The sequence below is a fragment of the Delphinapterus leucas genome, chromosome 16, assembly GCF_059928025.1.
Source record: "Delphinapterus leucas isolate spDelLeu-1000000601 "Yukka" chromosome 16, BTC_Dleu_Yukka2, whole genome shotgun sequence".
Taxonomy (NCBI): Eukaryota; Metazoa; Chordata; class Mammalia; order Artiodactyla; family Monodontidae; genus Delphinapterus; species Delphinapterus leucas.
The window spans coordinates 25,892,004-25,907,094 of record NC_143144.1 but is presented as its reverse complement, the minus strand read 5'-3'; positions in this window follow the sequence as shown (position 1 = coordinate 25,907,094).

The window sequence follows — 15,091 nt, the reverse complement described above, 5'->3', positions numbered from 1 at the left end:
CTTATGCACGTTAAGAATTGTTAGCCTTCTTGAAGAATTGACCCTTTCATGTAAAGCCCTTCTTTATCCCTCATAACTTTCCTTACTTTGAAGTTCTGACTGAATAGCTACTCTTGATTGCTTCTGACTAGTTTTAGCATGGTATATCTTTGTCTACTCCTATGTCTTAAAGTTTCTTGTAGATAACCTATGGCTGGGTCATGTGTTTTGATCCACTGTGATCTCTTATTTGGTATATTTAGACCACTGACAGTCAGTCAATGTAACTGATTAGATTAATATCTACCACATTATTACTGTTTACTATTAGTTGCCCTTGTTCTTTTCCTACTCTTGTCTTCCACTCTTGTGCCTTCTGTGGTTTTAATTGAGCGTCTCATGATGCTAGTTGCTCTCCATAAAATATCAGTTATACTTCAACTTTTTAGTGGTTGCCCTTGTCAGCCTGATCATAGGCAGCTCTTAGGTAAGCTAGTCTAAGTCCACTTGCAAATAACACTATATGGGTAATGAGTACTTTATAAACCCAAATTCCTTTGCATCCCTCGTATCTCTGTCAGACTTATATATTATTCACAAGTAAATTATGTATACATAAGCATACATAATCAAATTGTTACAAATAAACTCATATTACAATAAGAAACCGACCTTCACTTACCATTCTTCCCTGTCAATATAACGATAGATCTGAGTCTCTGACCTATAACTTTCGAAAGAACGTCCAACATTTCTTGCAAGACAGGTCTATTGGCAACAGGTTCGATGTGAGTCTTCACTTCTGAGGGGTAGTTCTGTGGAATACAGCATTCTACAGTTCTCAACATCTCAAATACTATACTCTCCTTCTTTGTATAGTTTGAGAAGTAGGATGCGGTTCTTTGTTTCTATATAAGGTGTCTTTTCTTGCTGCTTTCAGGAATTTTACTCTTCTGTAACTCAAAGTATAGCTTGTCATTTCCCCTGCTCAGCGCTCTGAACTTCCTAGATCTGTGGTTTGGTGTCTAACATCAATGTGGGGATATTTTCAGTCACTATTGCCTCAAATACCTCTTTCCTCTGGTAGTCCCATCATGTGTATGTTACACCTTGCCCCCAGTCCTTACATATCCTAAAAAAGTTTTTATTCTACTTGTCCTTTTGGTTTTTGAGGATTCTATTGATATATCCTGTAACTTGCTTCTTCCCCAGCCATGTCCAGTTTAAGCACATCAAAGGCCTTATTCATTCCTGTTTTGTAGTTTTTTCTTTAGTGTTTTCTTAGGATTTCCATCTGATTACATGACCACCTGTTCTTTTTTAAAATTTATTTATTTATTTATTTTTGGCTGCACTGGGTCTTCATTGCTGTGCGCAGGCTTCCTCTAGTTGCGGCGCGCGGAGGCTACTCTTTGCTGCGGTGCATGGGCTTCTCACTGTGGTGGCTCCTTTTGTTGCGGAGCACAGGCTCTAGGGGCGTGGGCTTCAGTAGTTGTGGCATGCGGGCTCAGTAGTTGTGGCTTGCGGGCTCTAGAGTGCAGGCTCAGTAGTTGTGGTGCATGGGCTTAGTTGCTCCGAGGCATGTGGGATCTTCCCAGACCAGGGCTCGAACCTGTGTCCCCTGCCTTGGCAGGTGGATTCTTAACCACTGCGCCACCACGGAAGTCCATGACCAGCTGTTCTTACAGGTGGTCTACTTTATCCATTAGAGCCCTTGGCATATTAATCACAGTTAAATTTCCGGTCTAATTCCAACACTCCTGCAATGTCTGGTTCTGATGTCAGCTTTCTCCTGAATGTTTTCTGCCTTCCAGTATGCCTTGTAACTTTTTCTCGATAGCCAAACAAGGTATACTAGGTACAAGGAACTGCTGTAGATAGGTCTTCAGTAACTTGGTAGTAAAGTGCAGAGGGAAGGGTTCTGTAGTCCTGTGAAACTTTTTCTCTTAGTGAAGTTGTCCAGAGGCATAGGCTCACAATTATCTTTCCTTTTTTCGTCCCCCCTTAGGTGGGAAAGGCTGGCTAGAGTGGGCTGGAGTTGAGTATTTCCCCTTCCCCAGGTCAGCTAGGCTCTTATACCCTAGCAGGTGAGGGCCTAGTTAACTAGTTTCCCCTGAGGGTAGGCCTTGTTAAGAAGAGTGCACTGGCACATTTCACAAAGGTTTCTTTTCCCTTTCTGCCAGAGCCAGATGTCTTTCCTCTATTCAGTGGGGGAGCCTGGTAGAGTTCTTGGAGGGAAATGCCACAATACCGTGGGCCCCCCATGGCTGTGTCCCCCTGGAGCATTTAACTCACAGGGTTGTCTGCACTAAGCCTCCAGCAACTTAACAGTTACACTTGAGGTTGTCCTACTCCAGCACTGGTTCTCATGGCAGGCTCAGCTCCTGAGTCTCTGCTGGGGTAAACTGTGGCTCCTTGAATTAATATGTCTCCCCAATCCTGGGACACAGCACTTTGTCCTATGTCCTCCCTTCTTATGGGTCCAAGAACATTTTACAGTCTTCTCAGCTTAACCTGTCAGGACAGTGGCAACTTCCAAGCTTTTTACATGTAAAACCAGAAACTAGAAGTTGACTATACTTTACTTGGCTGTGAGTGACCATATGCCTTGGGGTGGTCTGTCCCTGTTCCCCCATCACCTACATAAGGAAGGAATGTTTCAGGAGATAAGTCTAAAGCTTTCAGAGCTTCTGTTGTTTAGGTACTGTCCTTAAAAACAGACCTGGAATTATGGCAGTGGCAGGCTAAGCATGTGGCTCATGGAGGCCAGTTGTACAAAGAACTCGAAAGCATGACATAGCCTAAAATCTCCTCCTCTAGGGTCACTATTTCCTCTCCCTCTGTCATGAGGGTTTCCTATGGATTTGTTTTTTCATGACACAATGACATCTACCTCTTCCCTAGAAGCTTTGTCTTGAGGTAGAATCGACCAAATGATAAAACATACACCATGACTTCTACAGTAACCATCACAGCTTACCACATCCATCACCTCACATAGTTGCCATCTTTGAGAACACACTGTACTGTATACTGGAAATTCACTGGGAGAGCTAATCTTAAGCTGATTTCTTACCAGCACTTCTCCCTGCCGTTCCCCTGCTGATTGTGGGGTCCATCACACCAGACTCTTCTCCTTGGCTGGCAACATATGCTTCTGTTCTCTACTTTCTGTGTTTCAGTGGTCCCAGAGATGCAACTTCTCGGTATTTTCTTCACTTGGATTGGCCTCTAGGCTGCCCCATCCCAGGTCCTGTAATCTGTTGCCTCCAAAGCATCTGACCCTCTGTCCTTAGCTCTGCCTAGGTCAGTCCAGCTGTAGTTCTTCTTGGTTAGGTTGGCATGTTTCCCAAGCTGTCTTTCCTTGTGCTGGCCATGGGATCTACTGTATTGGGATCTAGGATTTTGTGAGGTCCTTGATGTGTTCTAGAACCATTTTATGCACAGTTGCTCACTCTTCACTTTCTCTTGGTATAACTGCAGCCTTCTGCAGAACTAGATGTATAAGTATCTCAACCAGATTCACGACCACTGAGGACTACTGGCATTCCCCAGTGTGATCTCAGGTTCCCATCACTTTAGTCCTTCCAACAGACAAGTAAGCCCAAGAACATATCTTCTTGCCATATTTTCTCCTTACCCTGGACTCGGAGGCCTATGGGAACAAGAACAGCTCTAAAGTAGAGCTGGGGGGTTAGAGCAGAAGCTTCAGCAGGTCAATGACTGCTCAGCAGTACAGCATGCTATTAGGTGAGTGAAGGACACTTCTGCTATTGAGGTCCTGAAGGTACTGACTCAGTGGAGAGGGCTCCAGGAGCCCTGTCAGTCCTCCAGGGCATCTCACGTAAAATGGGAAAGTCACTTGGCTGTGCTGGTGTCAACTCAGGTAGGGTATCCTTGGGACTCTCACAGGCTTCTGAGATGCCAATATCTCTGGGACACCTAACTTTTAGGTAAGTCTTTTAGCATCTTCAGAAAGGCAGAAACATGGAAACTCCTAGATATGGGGCTTGACAAGAAAGGTGTCATATGTATCCAGTTACAGGCATCTTCTGCCTCTAGGAGAAAAAGTTTCAGGTTTGCCTTCTTGTTGAGGGATGAGTTGGTATCCTGGGCCCCAGATAGACTGGACCGACCTGGAGATATGTCACATAGATCCCTATGTGTTCCTAAAGAAGACAGCCATCACTGGCTTTGCCTCAGGCTAGGGACTTGCCCATGTCTGCCTGACTGTTTTATGTGCCCTGATGTCTTCGTCTTCCATGTATGCTCCCTAGAGTATATGTTCAGAGGTAAAATACAACTGGATATTGGAACCTGGGACTTGAGGCATGAGGATGAGGCTTAGCTTGCAGTATCTCTAGTCTGCTAAGTACAGGATGATTCTTTCCTGTGGTCAGTTTCTTTTAGACCCAAACCTGTTTTTTCTGGTAGAAACCTGGCACCCCTGTCCCTGGGACTTGAGGCATCAAGATGGAGTGTAGCATGCATTGCTTCTCTGGTCTGCTGAGCCCAGGATGATCCTTTCCTATGGTCCAACTTCTCTGTTGGATCTAAAGCCTGGTTTCTTAAACTGTAGAAACCTGGGAACCCCTATCCCTGTCACTGGGACTTGTGGCATCAGGATGGAGTATAGCTTAGATTGCTTACCTCTAGTCTGCTGAGCACAGGTCTGATCCTTTCCTGTGGTCCAACACTTCTGCTGGATCTAATAAAACCTGGCTTCTTTTGTGGAAACCTGTAGAAACTTGGGACCCCTATTCCTGGGACTTGAGGCTTGACGATGGAGTGTAGCTTGGACTGCTCCTCTGGTCTGCTAAGCACAGGTCTGATCCTTTCCTGTGGTCCAACCTATCTGCTGGATCTAAAACCTGGTTTCTTTTGTAGAAACCTAGCACCTCTGTTCCTGAGACTTGAGGCATGAGGATGAGGTATAGATTGGATTGCTTCTCTGGTCTGCTGAGCCCAGGATTATGCTTTCCTGTGGTCTAGTTTCTTTTACACTAAAACCTGTTTTTTCATGCAGAAACATGGCACCCCTGTCCCTTGTGGCCTTAGGATGAGATGTAGCTTGTATTGCTCCTCTGGTCTTCTGAGCACAGGTCTGATCCTTCAGTGTGATCTCTAGTCCTGTGGATGGTTATCTGTGATTCTGAATGTAGAATTTTGCTTTCCATAGAGCATTTCACAATATGTATAGAAAAGGCCCTTGGCACAGTCTGTCAGGATAGACTGTTGGTAAACGTGCTTAGTTTCTTTGCTTCACACCTACATATGCGGCCAGTTGCCGGACAGGCAGGTGTGGATGTGAATACAACTCTAACAACTTTCACTGACTTCCAGGATATATGTGAGAATCGTCTTAATCATGAGATCTTCAGGCTTTCATCTGTGCTCTAACCTGAGAATGAGATTTAAATTCAGAGCATAGGTATGCCCCTGGGCCACCACTTCTCCCTGAAGTTGAGCTGACAGGTACAGGAGGCATACTAGATCATAAATTGTTTAGAAACTGCTGATACTACAAGGCCAGTGGCCAGAGATCTAGATATGATGGCATGTACTTTTCTAGGCATCTCTGGTCTCTGGACAATGGACTTGGCCTAATAGTCCTAGGGCTAAGTGGCAAGGGATCTTAGGAAGCAGTGTAAAGTGTTCTTCCTGATATATCTCCCTCTCTGGCAGAACCTGGGTGGGCCAAGCAGTACAACCCCTGGAGGACCTAAGCATGACTCGAATGGTCTCATGGGAAGAGATTAGGTTTTCTTGGACTATGCCGGCAGGTCAGGGGTCTAGACTTGAGGATGCAAAAGGACTGACTCAGCTGGGGTGGCTAGCTTCCTTGGGAATACCTTGGAAGGTTTATACTTACCATCCATTAAAGGCAGCCTTCATCTTCATGGATGTTGCCTGAAAGCTAAGGCAGGAGAGCAGGACCTCCTAGGAGACAGGTAGCAGCACTGGGATTCTGATGGTAGGGCTGTGTGTGTCAGTTGGTAACTAGGACAAATCCAGACTCTTGCTGTAGCCCTGCAGAGTGCCATTGCAGGAGGATTAACAAAGGCTGGTGAGTCACTAGAGGGGACTTATGCTAAATGAGGTAAGAGTCCCATGGTATCAAGGGAGATAGCTGTGTAGAGCCATGGCCAGGAATGGGACCTGGGGCTGTCCGACTGATAGGGACTTACATAGGTACATACCAGACACTTCCTGGGTCTATGGAGAAGAAAACTCTATTTCTAAAAATCCTTTCAAGCTTGGCTGTTGGGTCCATTGGTCATCCTGGTTGAGGTGAAATATCATGGGAGTTTCCTCTAATACCTGAAGGACTCTTCTAGAATCAGCATCTAGGGATGATACAGATGTGTTATTTGGGATCCTTAAAGTCCAATCCAATCTCTTCTCTTTGAAAGACTCTTACCTACCTTAGGTAAAACACACAATACACTTGGATATGCAGCTATGTGGGGCTAAGTGACTGGCTTATGAGGGCCAGTTGTATGTCATCTCTAGCTGGTCTGCAATGTTACTTCCTCCTGGGTTGTTTCTTTCCTGTCACAGATGCTGTCACTGAGCTGTTGAGTCTCCTAGCAGGTGAGTTCTCCTTGCTGGGAGCCCTTGAAGAAAGCTCTGTTCTCTGCCTGTGACTCAGGGTGTTCTTCACTCTGGGGCCCTCCTACCCACAGTCTGCTGCCCTGTGAAATGGGTCCTTTTGGACTATTGTCCTAGTTCTCACCCTTCTGACTGACTCTAGAATTTCTGGGGCCATCAGCTGGTTTGGGATAGCTCTGTATTGGTATTTCCCCTTATTAATGCTTGGTTGTTGTTTCAACTAGGCAGCCTCATCACTGCTTCCCATAAGCTAGATGCAGGCTCTTGTTCAGGTAGGTTAGTGCGACTGTCCTTGGTCCTGCCTGACCCCCACGTAGTGCTGTGGCAGGTGCTCCCCAGCACTGTCAAAATTAGTCTTTTCTCTTGTTCTGACCTGGCTCAGGTTCAGGTTGGGTTCTTACCTAGTCTCTTAAGACCCTGTTGTCCTTAGCTTCCACCATTGTTCCCCGGGACCTTATTCCTGCTGAATATGCATATGTAGTAAGGAGCTCCATCTCAAGAGAAACATCTTGTACTTTGAGTTGTGTAGCACTTCCTGTGATTGCTTTTTCCACTATATTGACCACTATCTCAAGAACATAGTAAATGGCTCTTCCCATACTAGAAACATCTTTACCATGACGAGCACATATAAATGGTCAATTTCAAGAAGTGTACTGGTTACTATAAGGCGTTCAATAATCACGTACTAGTGCAATGAAAGAAAACGGGATGCGACCCTTTCCACGTAGAATATATAACTCCAGATCTAGTCCTAAATCTAATTCATAAATTCAATATCTTTTTTTCAGTAATCACAATATTTACTGTTACTCTCCCCTTTCAGAATCAGGACACAACTTGGAGCTTGCCTTAGTCTTGGATAATATGCGCTTCACATCAGCAGTGGCTGAGCCGCTGTGAATAATGACATTTCCACATAAACTCAATATCTTAAATTAGGACCTTATTTTGTGGTAGTATAGTACAATATGTACATGTTAGCAATATGAAGTCCTTGAATTGACAGTTGACATTGTCTGTTGGCACTGTTCCCAGTGATGGGATAAACATACTTAAACAATGGGTTTAACAGCTACACTTGAGGTTGTCCTACTCCAGCAATGTCTTTAATGGGTTTCATCTACTTTGATCATTGTCATTGACTAAAGAGATGGCCTGGAAGCTGGTCATAGACATCACTCATCCTGGAAGAGTCCTAGGATCAGGTGTTGAGGTACCTAAAGGGCTTTTATCTAGATCTCTTGTCATAAGACCTGACAGAACTTCCTTTCACTTCCACTAGGAGTTTTACCTCTTTTCTTCCTGGGGGTAACTATTCCCTGCAATGTATCAATGCAGGAGACAATCTAGGCATCCTTGCTACTTCTGTTCTGGAGCCTTGCTCTTTAGTCTGTCTTTCTGAAGGGTAGTGTTTTCCTGTTCTTTTCTATCTGAGGCCTTGATTTTCAACAACTGAGAACAGAAATGGTAGTGGCAGCCATTCACATGAAAACTGGCAGGTATATCCTATGCTCAGCTGAGCATGGGACATGGCCTTTCTCCAGGAGTCTTTCCTTGGTCCTGATTGGTCTCCTAGACTTTTTGAACATGGCATTGTACATACCCTTTTTCTTAGGGTCTGAGACTCTACCTAAACACTTGTCCATCTATAAAGAACAGACCCTTCGTCAAAAAGGCTGTCGGATATGGCAACTAGACATGACATTTCTGGCTGACAGAGATATATAAACCTTTATTACTTGTTGCCATGGTCAACATTACCTGTCCTTGCTTAACTGGATCTTGTCTGCTCTTTTCATTCCTAAGTACAAGTATGTCCCCAGGCCCTCCCTTCCACTGAATTGACCTCACAGGACTAGTAGGGACCACTAGACCTGACCAGGGCCTTGGAGGTCAGAGATGACCTGCCCTGATGTCTACCAGTTGACTCTGATTTCTACTGGGCCTCCTAAGCGGACAGTTGGCTTTAGTTTCCTGGGCTCATGGAGCAAGGAAATCATACAAATAGTATCTGTCTCTGGCAGAGTTTGAGGTCTGCCTAGCAGCAAAGTCCAGGTGGCTCATGGCTTGACTTGGATTTTCTGTACCAGATGGTGAGGGCCTCAGGCTATATGGGCATGTAAAGGATTTGTGCTTAAAGCTGCTGACCAGGTCATGGCACCTGGTCACTTGACATGGAGGCACTGAACTTACCAATGGGTGAGTTCAGATTTAGGTTTCTTTACCACAGACTGCACTACGTGGAAACAGAGGTAGAGGCACCACTGGGATTCTGAGCATAGTCTGGATCAATCTGTATCTGTGAGAAAGTGACTAACCAAAGATCTTGCATTGGCTCTTCCTAGGAACCAGGGCATAAAGGCTGCTAGGAGAAAAGCTGGCATTGGCCCTCAGAGTGTACTCATGCAAACAGAAGAAACTAGCAGGCTCAGTGAGCCCTAGGGTGGGAACTTAGCTCTGGCAAAGGCTAGTTCATGGCCAAGAGCAGGTGTTCCTGAACCTCACCCTGATGAGAGTCTAGTGTTTATATGTATATATGACCCCTTCCTCATCCAGGACTGTCTTAGTTCTGAATCTAATGGGATTTAATTCTGGATACCTTAAGCATGGTTACTGTCTGCTGGTCTGAGCATGGCCTATGGGAGTAAGCATGCTTTATCATACCCAGTAAAAACTCTGCTTCAGGATACCCCTAAAATAAATGCTAAGATGACAGACCAAAGGGGCATCATGGTCTTGGAAGTAGTGCTTAATGTCAGGGAAATACATGGAGTTCAACTCTACATGGCAGTATGAGTGGGTACATGGTCATAGTGATTACGTGGTCAATGAATCCAGACATAGAAGAGCATGGAAGCCATGTAGGGTACTTTGTAGACATTCATAATGGTGCTGACAGCTTACTTCCATTACTATAAAATGTCTCATGTGCATATATTAATGGGTCATCCTGTCTCTTACCTACAAGGTCTTACCTGATTCACATTATACATACACCTAGTGTTTTTGTTATATGATACTGAGCTGTGGCCACCATATCTTTCCTCGCTGTTCTCCCAGGAGTGAACACTAATTGCCCCTGTCACCACAAACACCAAGAACATCCTTATACTTGTGGCCTTAGCTACCTGTAGGGAAAACCTTTTGGGTTTTACCCCAGGAACAAAATTGCTTAATTCGACTAAATGATACCAGATGGTTCTCCAGAACGACCATCCCAGTAAACATTGCCATGGCAATGCATGAGTATTTCTGTATTCCTACATCCCTGTCAATATTTCATATAATCCAGTTCTCTGGCACTTGCTCGTTTAATGGGCATGAAGGGATCTCATAGTATCATTTGCATTTCTGAGTTTGGACATTCTTATGATAGGGTCTTGGGTATCCTTGACTTTGCCTTTTTTGGGGTTTCCACAGGTCTCATATTTAAGGGATTCTTATTCAAAGAGAATAGTCCCTCATTGGTTTTATATTACATTCTAACTTGTTTTGATAACTTTGTTCTCAGTATCTTCTATTGAAGAGAAATTTGATCAACCTCAAGTCTTGCCTTATGGTTTATGCTATTAGGATCTAACAAAATTGTTTCCTATCCCAAAGTCACATAACCTGTTTTCTTCTATTATATTAGGTCTCTAATCAGTCTAGGCACCATTATAAAAATATGGCTAAAGAGCTTTCTAAAAGACTTGAAACATACAGTGGTATTGTATTCAGCCATCTTTCTCACTAGAGTAAACTGGTTTTCCCCCATACCAGTTAAACAAGTTTATCCTTTACCATTAACCTGTGGTAGCGACTTTGTCATAGTTCCTTTCCACACTTGGGCCTTGCTCCTCTGTCCTTGTGCAAATACCATGCTGCCTCTCACTACAGCAATCTATTGCTAGGGCAAGTCCCCTTTATACTTTAAAGTTGACTTAGCTATTGGTAGACACTCTTCTCCATATAGGTTTTAGAGTAAACGTCTTCTTCAAATTAAGGATTTGGGATTACTTTGAATTTATAAAACGAATTTAGAGAGAACCAAAATCCTTAATTCTTTTATAGAACATGGACTATTCATTCACTCAGAACCTTATTAGAACCTTAAGTTAATTCCTAGAAACCTTATAATTAAGTACATTCTCTCTTCCTGGCTTGCTAAATTAAATCCTAAACAGGTGTAAACTACCTTTCTTGCTAGAAGAAAAAGCACTTGACTTTTTTTTCTTCCTTGTATTAACATGGTAAAACACCTTTAGACTTCTGAATCTGAACTCTCCTTTTTTTCCTGGGATAAAACCTACTTGATCGCATAATCTTACATACACCATTGGATTCAGTTAACTAACTTTTCAGTCTTCTGCATCCATAGTTATAAGTGGAATGGGCCTGTGACTTTTCTGGCTGGGAACTAAATCTGATACTCCATAGCAATAAAATCATTCTTCCACAGAGTGCTCCAAAATAAGTTATACCTTTGAATGCCCAGAACATATTCAAGCTGGGAAAGAAGGCTGTCTGACTCCTCACACTGGCCCAGAGGCATTTGCCCACCGTGGTGGGCTACTGATCAGCAGAGCTGGTGTTTCCACGCTGGCCTGCCTGAAACCACTTTGGGGGATGTCTAGCCAGTGAACATCTGCAGTATTATCTCCAGAGAGCTAAGCCAGTTCTTCATGTTCATGCAGATATAGCAAGTTTGAACTTGTGGGATCATTTGAGAATTTAATGTCAAGTCTTCAGCTTTAGTCAAAAAAGCTGTACCACATTTTTCCAGACTCTCCTGTATTTACAATAACTCAGTTGTTATGAGAAGGAGCACATTACTCCAGAAAGACAAGCAAAAATGTCTTTCAGAGATCACTACTGCAGTGGTCTAGTACTTACGCAGATATTTCTCTATATATGAAATGGGACCAAACCTGAATACAATCTTATAATTCTTTCAGTCATTGATCTATCTTCACATCAGTAAGAGCTCATTGAACTCATATTTCAGATTTTTCCATTGACCCCAATGTTCCCTAGAACCTGTCCAAACAGTTCTCAATCCTACCATGCCTTGTCTGGTTATATATCTAGTTTCAATCTAGTATAGTCCCTTCTGATCTTTAAGAGACCAGGTAAGTTCTAGGACATCCCACATTCTAGATTGGTTTGGTAGCTGCCTTTTAGTGTTGTCTAGCTTGTACTTCTGTATATCCTGGAACTTAGAACTTGCATCTAAATGTTTGAGGTTTAGTGTAATGCTGAACTCAAATTTATTTTGGGTAATACTCCATGTTATATCGTCAGACGATGCGATTAGTGAATTTCTACTGGTTTAAGGTGGCAGTCTGATGCCTCATGTCTCTCTCCTTGTGATTAGGAAGAAATTCAATGTGTCATCACTTCAGCATTAGACAGACATTCAATGTCCTGCCTCCACATATTAGCTATCCTGACACACACCGACAGTCCTTGCCTGGATCTGGGATGCTGTACTTAGAGGCCATGCTGCCCTCAGTCTCGTCTGCAGAGGGTTTGACACACTGGCAGACGGAGCTCCATCCTGGTCCTCCTGGGTGTCCACCACTCCCTTTCTCCCACCTCCTGGGATTGATGCAGCTGTTTCACATGACGGTACCTCTGTTCCAACAGCAAGTTTTCTCAGATTTGCTCTTTACTAGCAGAGACCTTGTGAGGACCTAGTTAACTTTCAGTAGCTTCTCTTAAAGAGCTTTTGCGTTCTCACTGAAAGGTCCCCAGGAGTGTCATCCTGGGGAAAGCAGGCGCTTTGAAATAGATGGGAGCTTACAGTCGGTTGTGCTAGTGAACACCCTCTAAGCGTGCGTGAGCCCTTCACACTGCAGCATCACCTTGGGCAGCGGATATGGTAATGAATGGGAGGAAGGCCTCTGCCCTCCAGGTGAATGAGGCTGTATGGACTTCACAGGCTGCTATGACGAGCATGCCACTGAGACTAGGGTCAGGCCAACTGCTGGAGGCAGACCTTAGAATCTTACTCAGACCTGCTGTGGCTTATGCGGATCTGACGCTGACAGCACCCATGGGGCATCCAAGGCTGGCCCTTTTGACCCCACCTTCACGTTCTGATGTTGTGGTAAGAACCGCAGTCATGAAGATTGCTGAGAGCAGATGCCCCTAGAAGATGAGGTAGCATCTTAGACTATGCCAAAGCCTCTGGTAGGCCTTGCCCTGATGGTGACTTTGTGCCCAAAGGGGCGGATTGACTTTTTGAGCCATCCATATTCATGGCTGCTCCTGAACGTTGCTGGCCCCCAAAGGTCCTTCTGTGCTAATATGTTTAGTAATGAAGGTAACAGTAAAATTCAACATGTGAGGCCACTGCTGGCATCTATCCTCCACTGGCCAGGGAGGCGGATGGGGCAAGGGCTGCTCTCATTCAAAGAATTCTTCAGCCAGTGTGGTAGTGATGCTGTTTCTGTTAGTGTAACGTGCAGTGACTGCGACAGGCACTGGGCATCTTGCTGTCAGTTATGTTCAGTGACTCTCTGCCTTCTTTCCCTGTCACCGTGCACCAAAAGTCACAAGTACCTCACTGACGTGATGGAAGAGGAAATGATGTCACTTCTGTTCCAGGGCATTAGAGGGGTAGGTGTGCTTTCCCCATGTTCTTGTGTGGAGGTGACCCTGAACCTGCCATTCCTGGGCCTGTACTAAGAAGAGAGCCTTGCACAAACCACCTTACTCTCAGGAGACTTGAGCCAGATGTAACCTTTGTGTCAAGCCATCTAGAATTGAGTTACGAGGCCATAACTTAGCATTACCTGGACTGATACATGTACCCCATGGACTGGGAAATACTCTCCCAACCAACTCCATCACTGCCCATCTCTGCCTCAGCTGTGACAGCCATTGCTGCTCCTGGGACAAATCCAGATCTCCAGAGCTGTCACCCTAGGACCCAGGCTGTGTTCAGAGCTTAAACCCCTTGCTGTTCCCTCTACTTCTGGTAAGATACCATGTGATCTTGTTCTCCCAAGGTCTCACTTCTTACTTCTTTAGGCCACCCCCTGGAAGAGAGTTCAGACTGTCTCTACTCTGGTACAAACTGAAGCTAGAACACCACTGACTTTTTTTCCATAGAATTCTCAAGCTAGTAAGAGAACTCTTTTCCTACACTTAGCAGATGAAGATGACATCTTATTAGCAAGTACAAAACTAGATCTTGGACTAGAACTTTAAAGGGAAGCATTTGAACATTCTACCACAAGAATACATAAAACAAAAACAGTGGGAAACCAAAACTCAGTATCCACTTAATGTTTTGGTGTTGCTGCTTCTACTCTTCTGCAGCATATGGGGCTTTAGCCAGGTGTTGATCTGGTTCTCTGGCACTTACACAGACTTGTGGACTCTTCCAATCATAGAAGCTCAAACCGATCTGTTGCCCGTTTGTATTGGTGGCTTGACCTTATCAGGGGTGAAGACTCTAAATCTCTCCTAACTTGCCACTGGGTCTCTTTCTATCCCCCTGGCCCACCTGTAAGCTGGCAGAGGTGCTTTCCTGGGGAGAATTCCTGAGACTCAGAGTGGCTGAGGTTTGATAAGCCTACCAAGGGGTAGGCTTCTGCTGCCCCAGAGGCCACCCTAGGCCAGTACAAAGCAGCGCCTAGGAGGCAAGGAATTGCAGTGAGGCTCCTGGGGTTATCACTTGGGGACCTTGCTGGCCTAGAAGACATGGCAGCCTGCAGGGTCAGGGATACGTGCTGGGCTCTTGCCTCATTCTTCCTACCCTGTGTGCGGAGCCCTGCTCCCTCAGCATGTCTTCTGTGGCCTGTGGGGACAGCTTTTCACTCTTCTCCTTTGAGTCTGTTGTTTACCCCAGGTACGGGGGGCCGGGGGGTGGGGGGCAGGAGAGGACACAGTAGGGGAGCATCTGGACACCTGGTTCTCTGCCCTGCTCTGTATGTATGGGAGCCAATTGTCCTGGTCCTTCTGGCCTTTTCCAGGTAGCATTTCCTGACACCCCCTGAATCAGAGTTACCTGACTGGTGACCTTCTCAGTAGTACAGGTGACCTGCTCTCTACTGTATGTTCTTCTGGGCTCCTCTCTTCTAGTAACTCCCAGGCTAAGGGAGCTGGGCAGCCTGGGTGGGTTCCCAGGGCTCAAGCCTGCTCAAATATTGTCAGTTTATCATTCCTTGCTTCCATTAAAGCCAGGTTTGACAGTTATCATCCAGGGGTCTCCAACTCCTGAGTGGATCTTGAGGCTGTCGAGGGTGTTGAGGGCATAGGTAAGGTCTGAGGCTACCCAGCAGGTGCCTGGCCACAGGCATAGTTCTGGAAGTCTTCACAAGGAGTCTGTTTACTAAGTTGTCAGCTCTTCTATAGTTCTGGGTGTAGAGTCAAGGCAGCAAGAATTGGACAAGTCCATCTAGAAACTTCCATCTGGAAGTCAGCTGGCAGCCCTGGATTCTGGAAGATGCCTTCCATTACAGGTGCTTCTGACTAAAATACAAGGAGCCTGTCCCGGGGTTGGAGA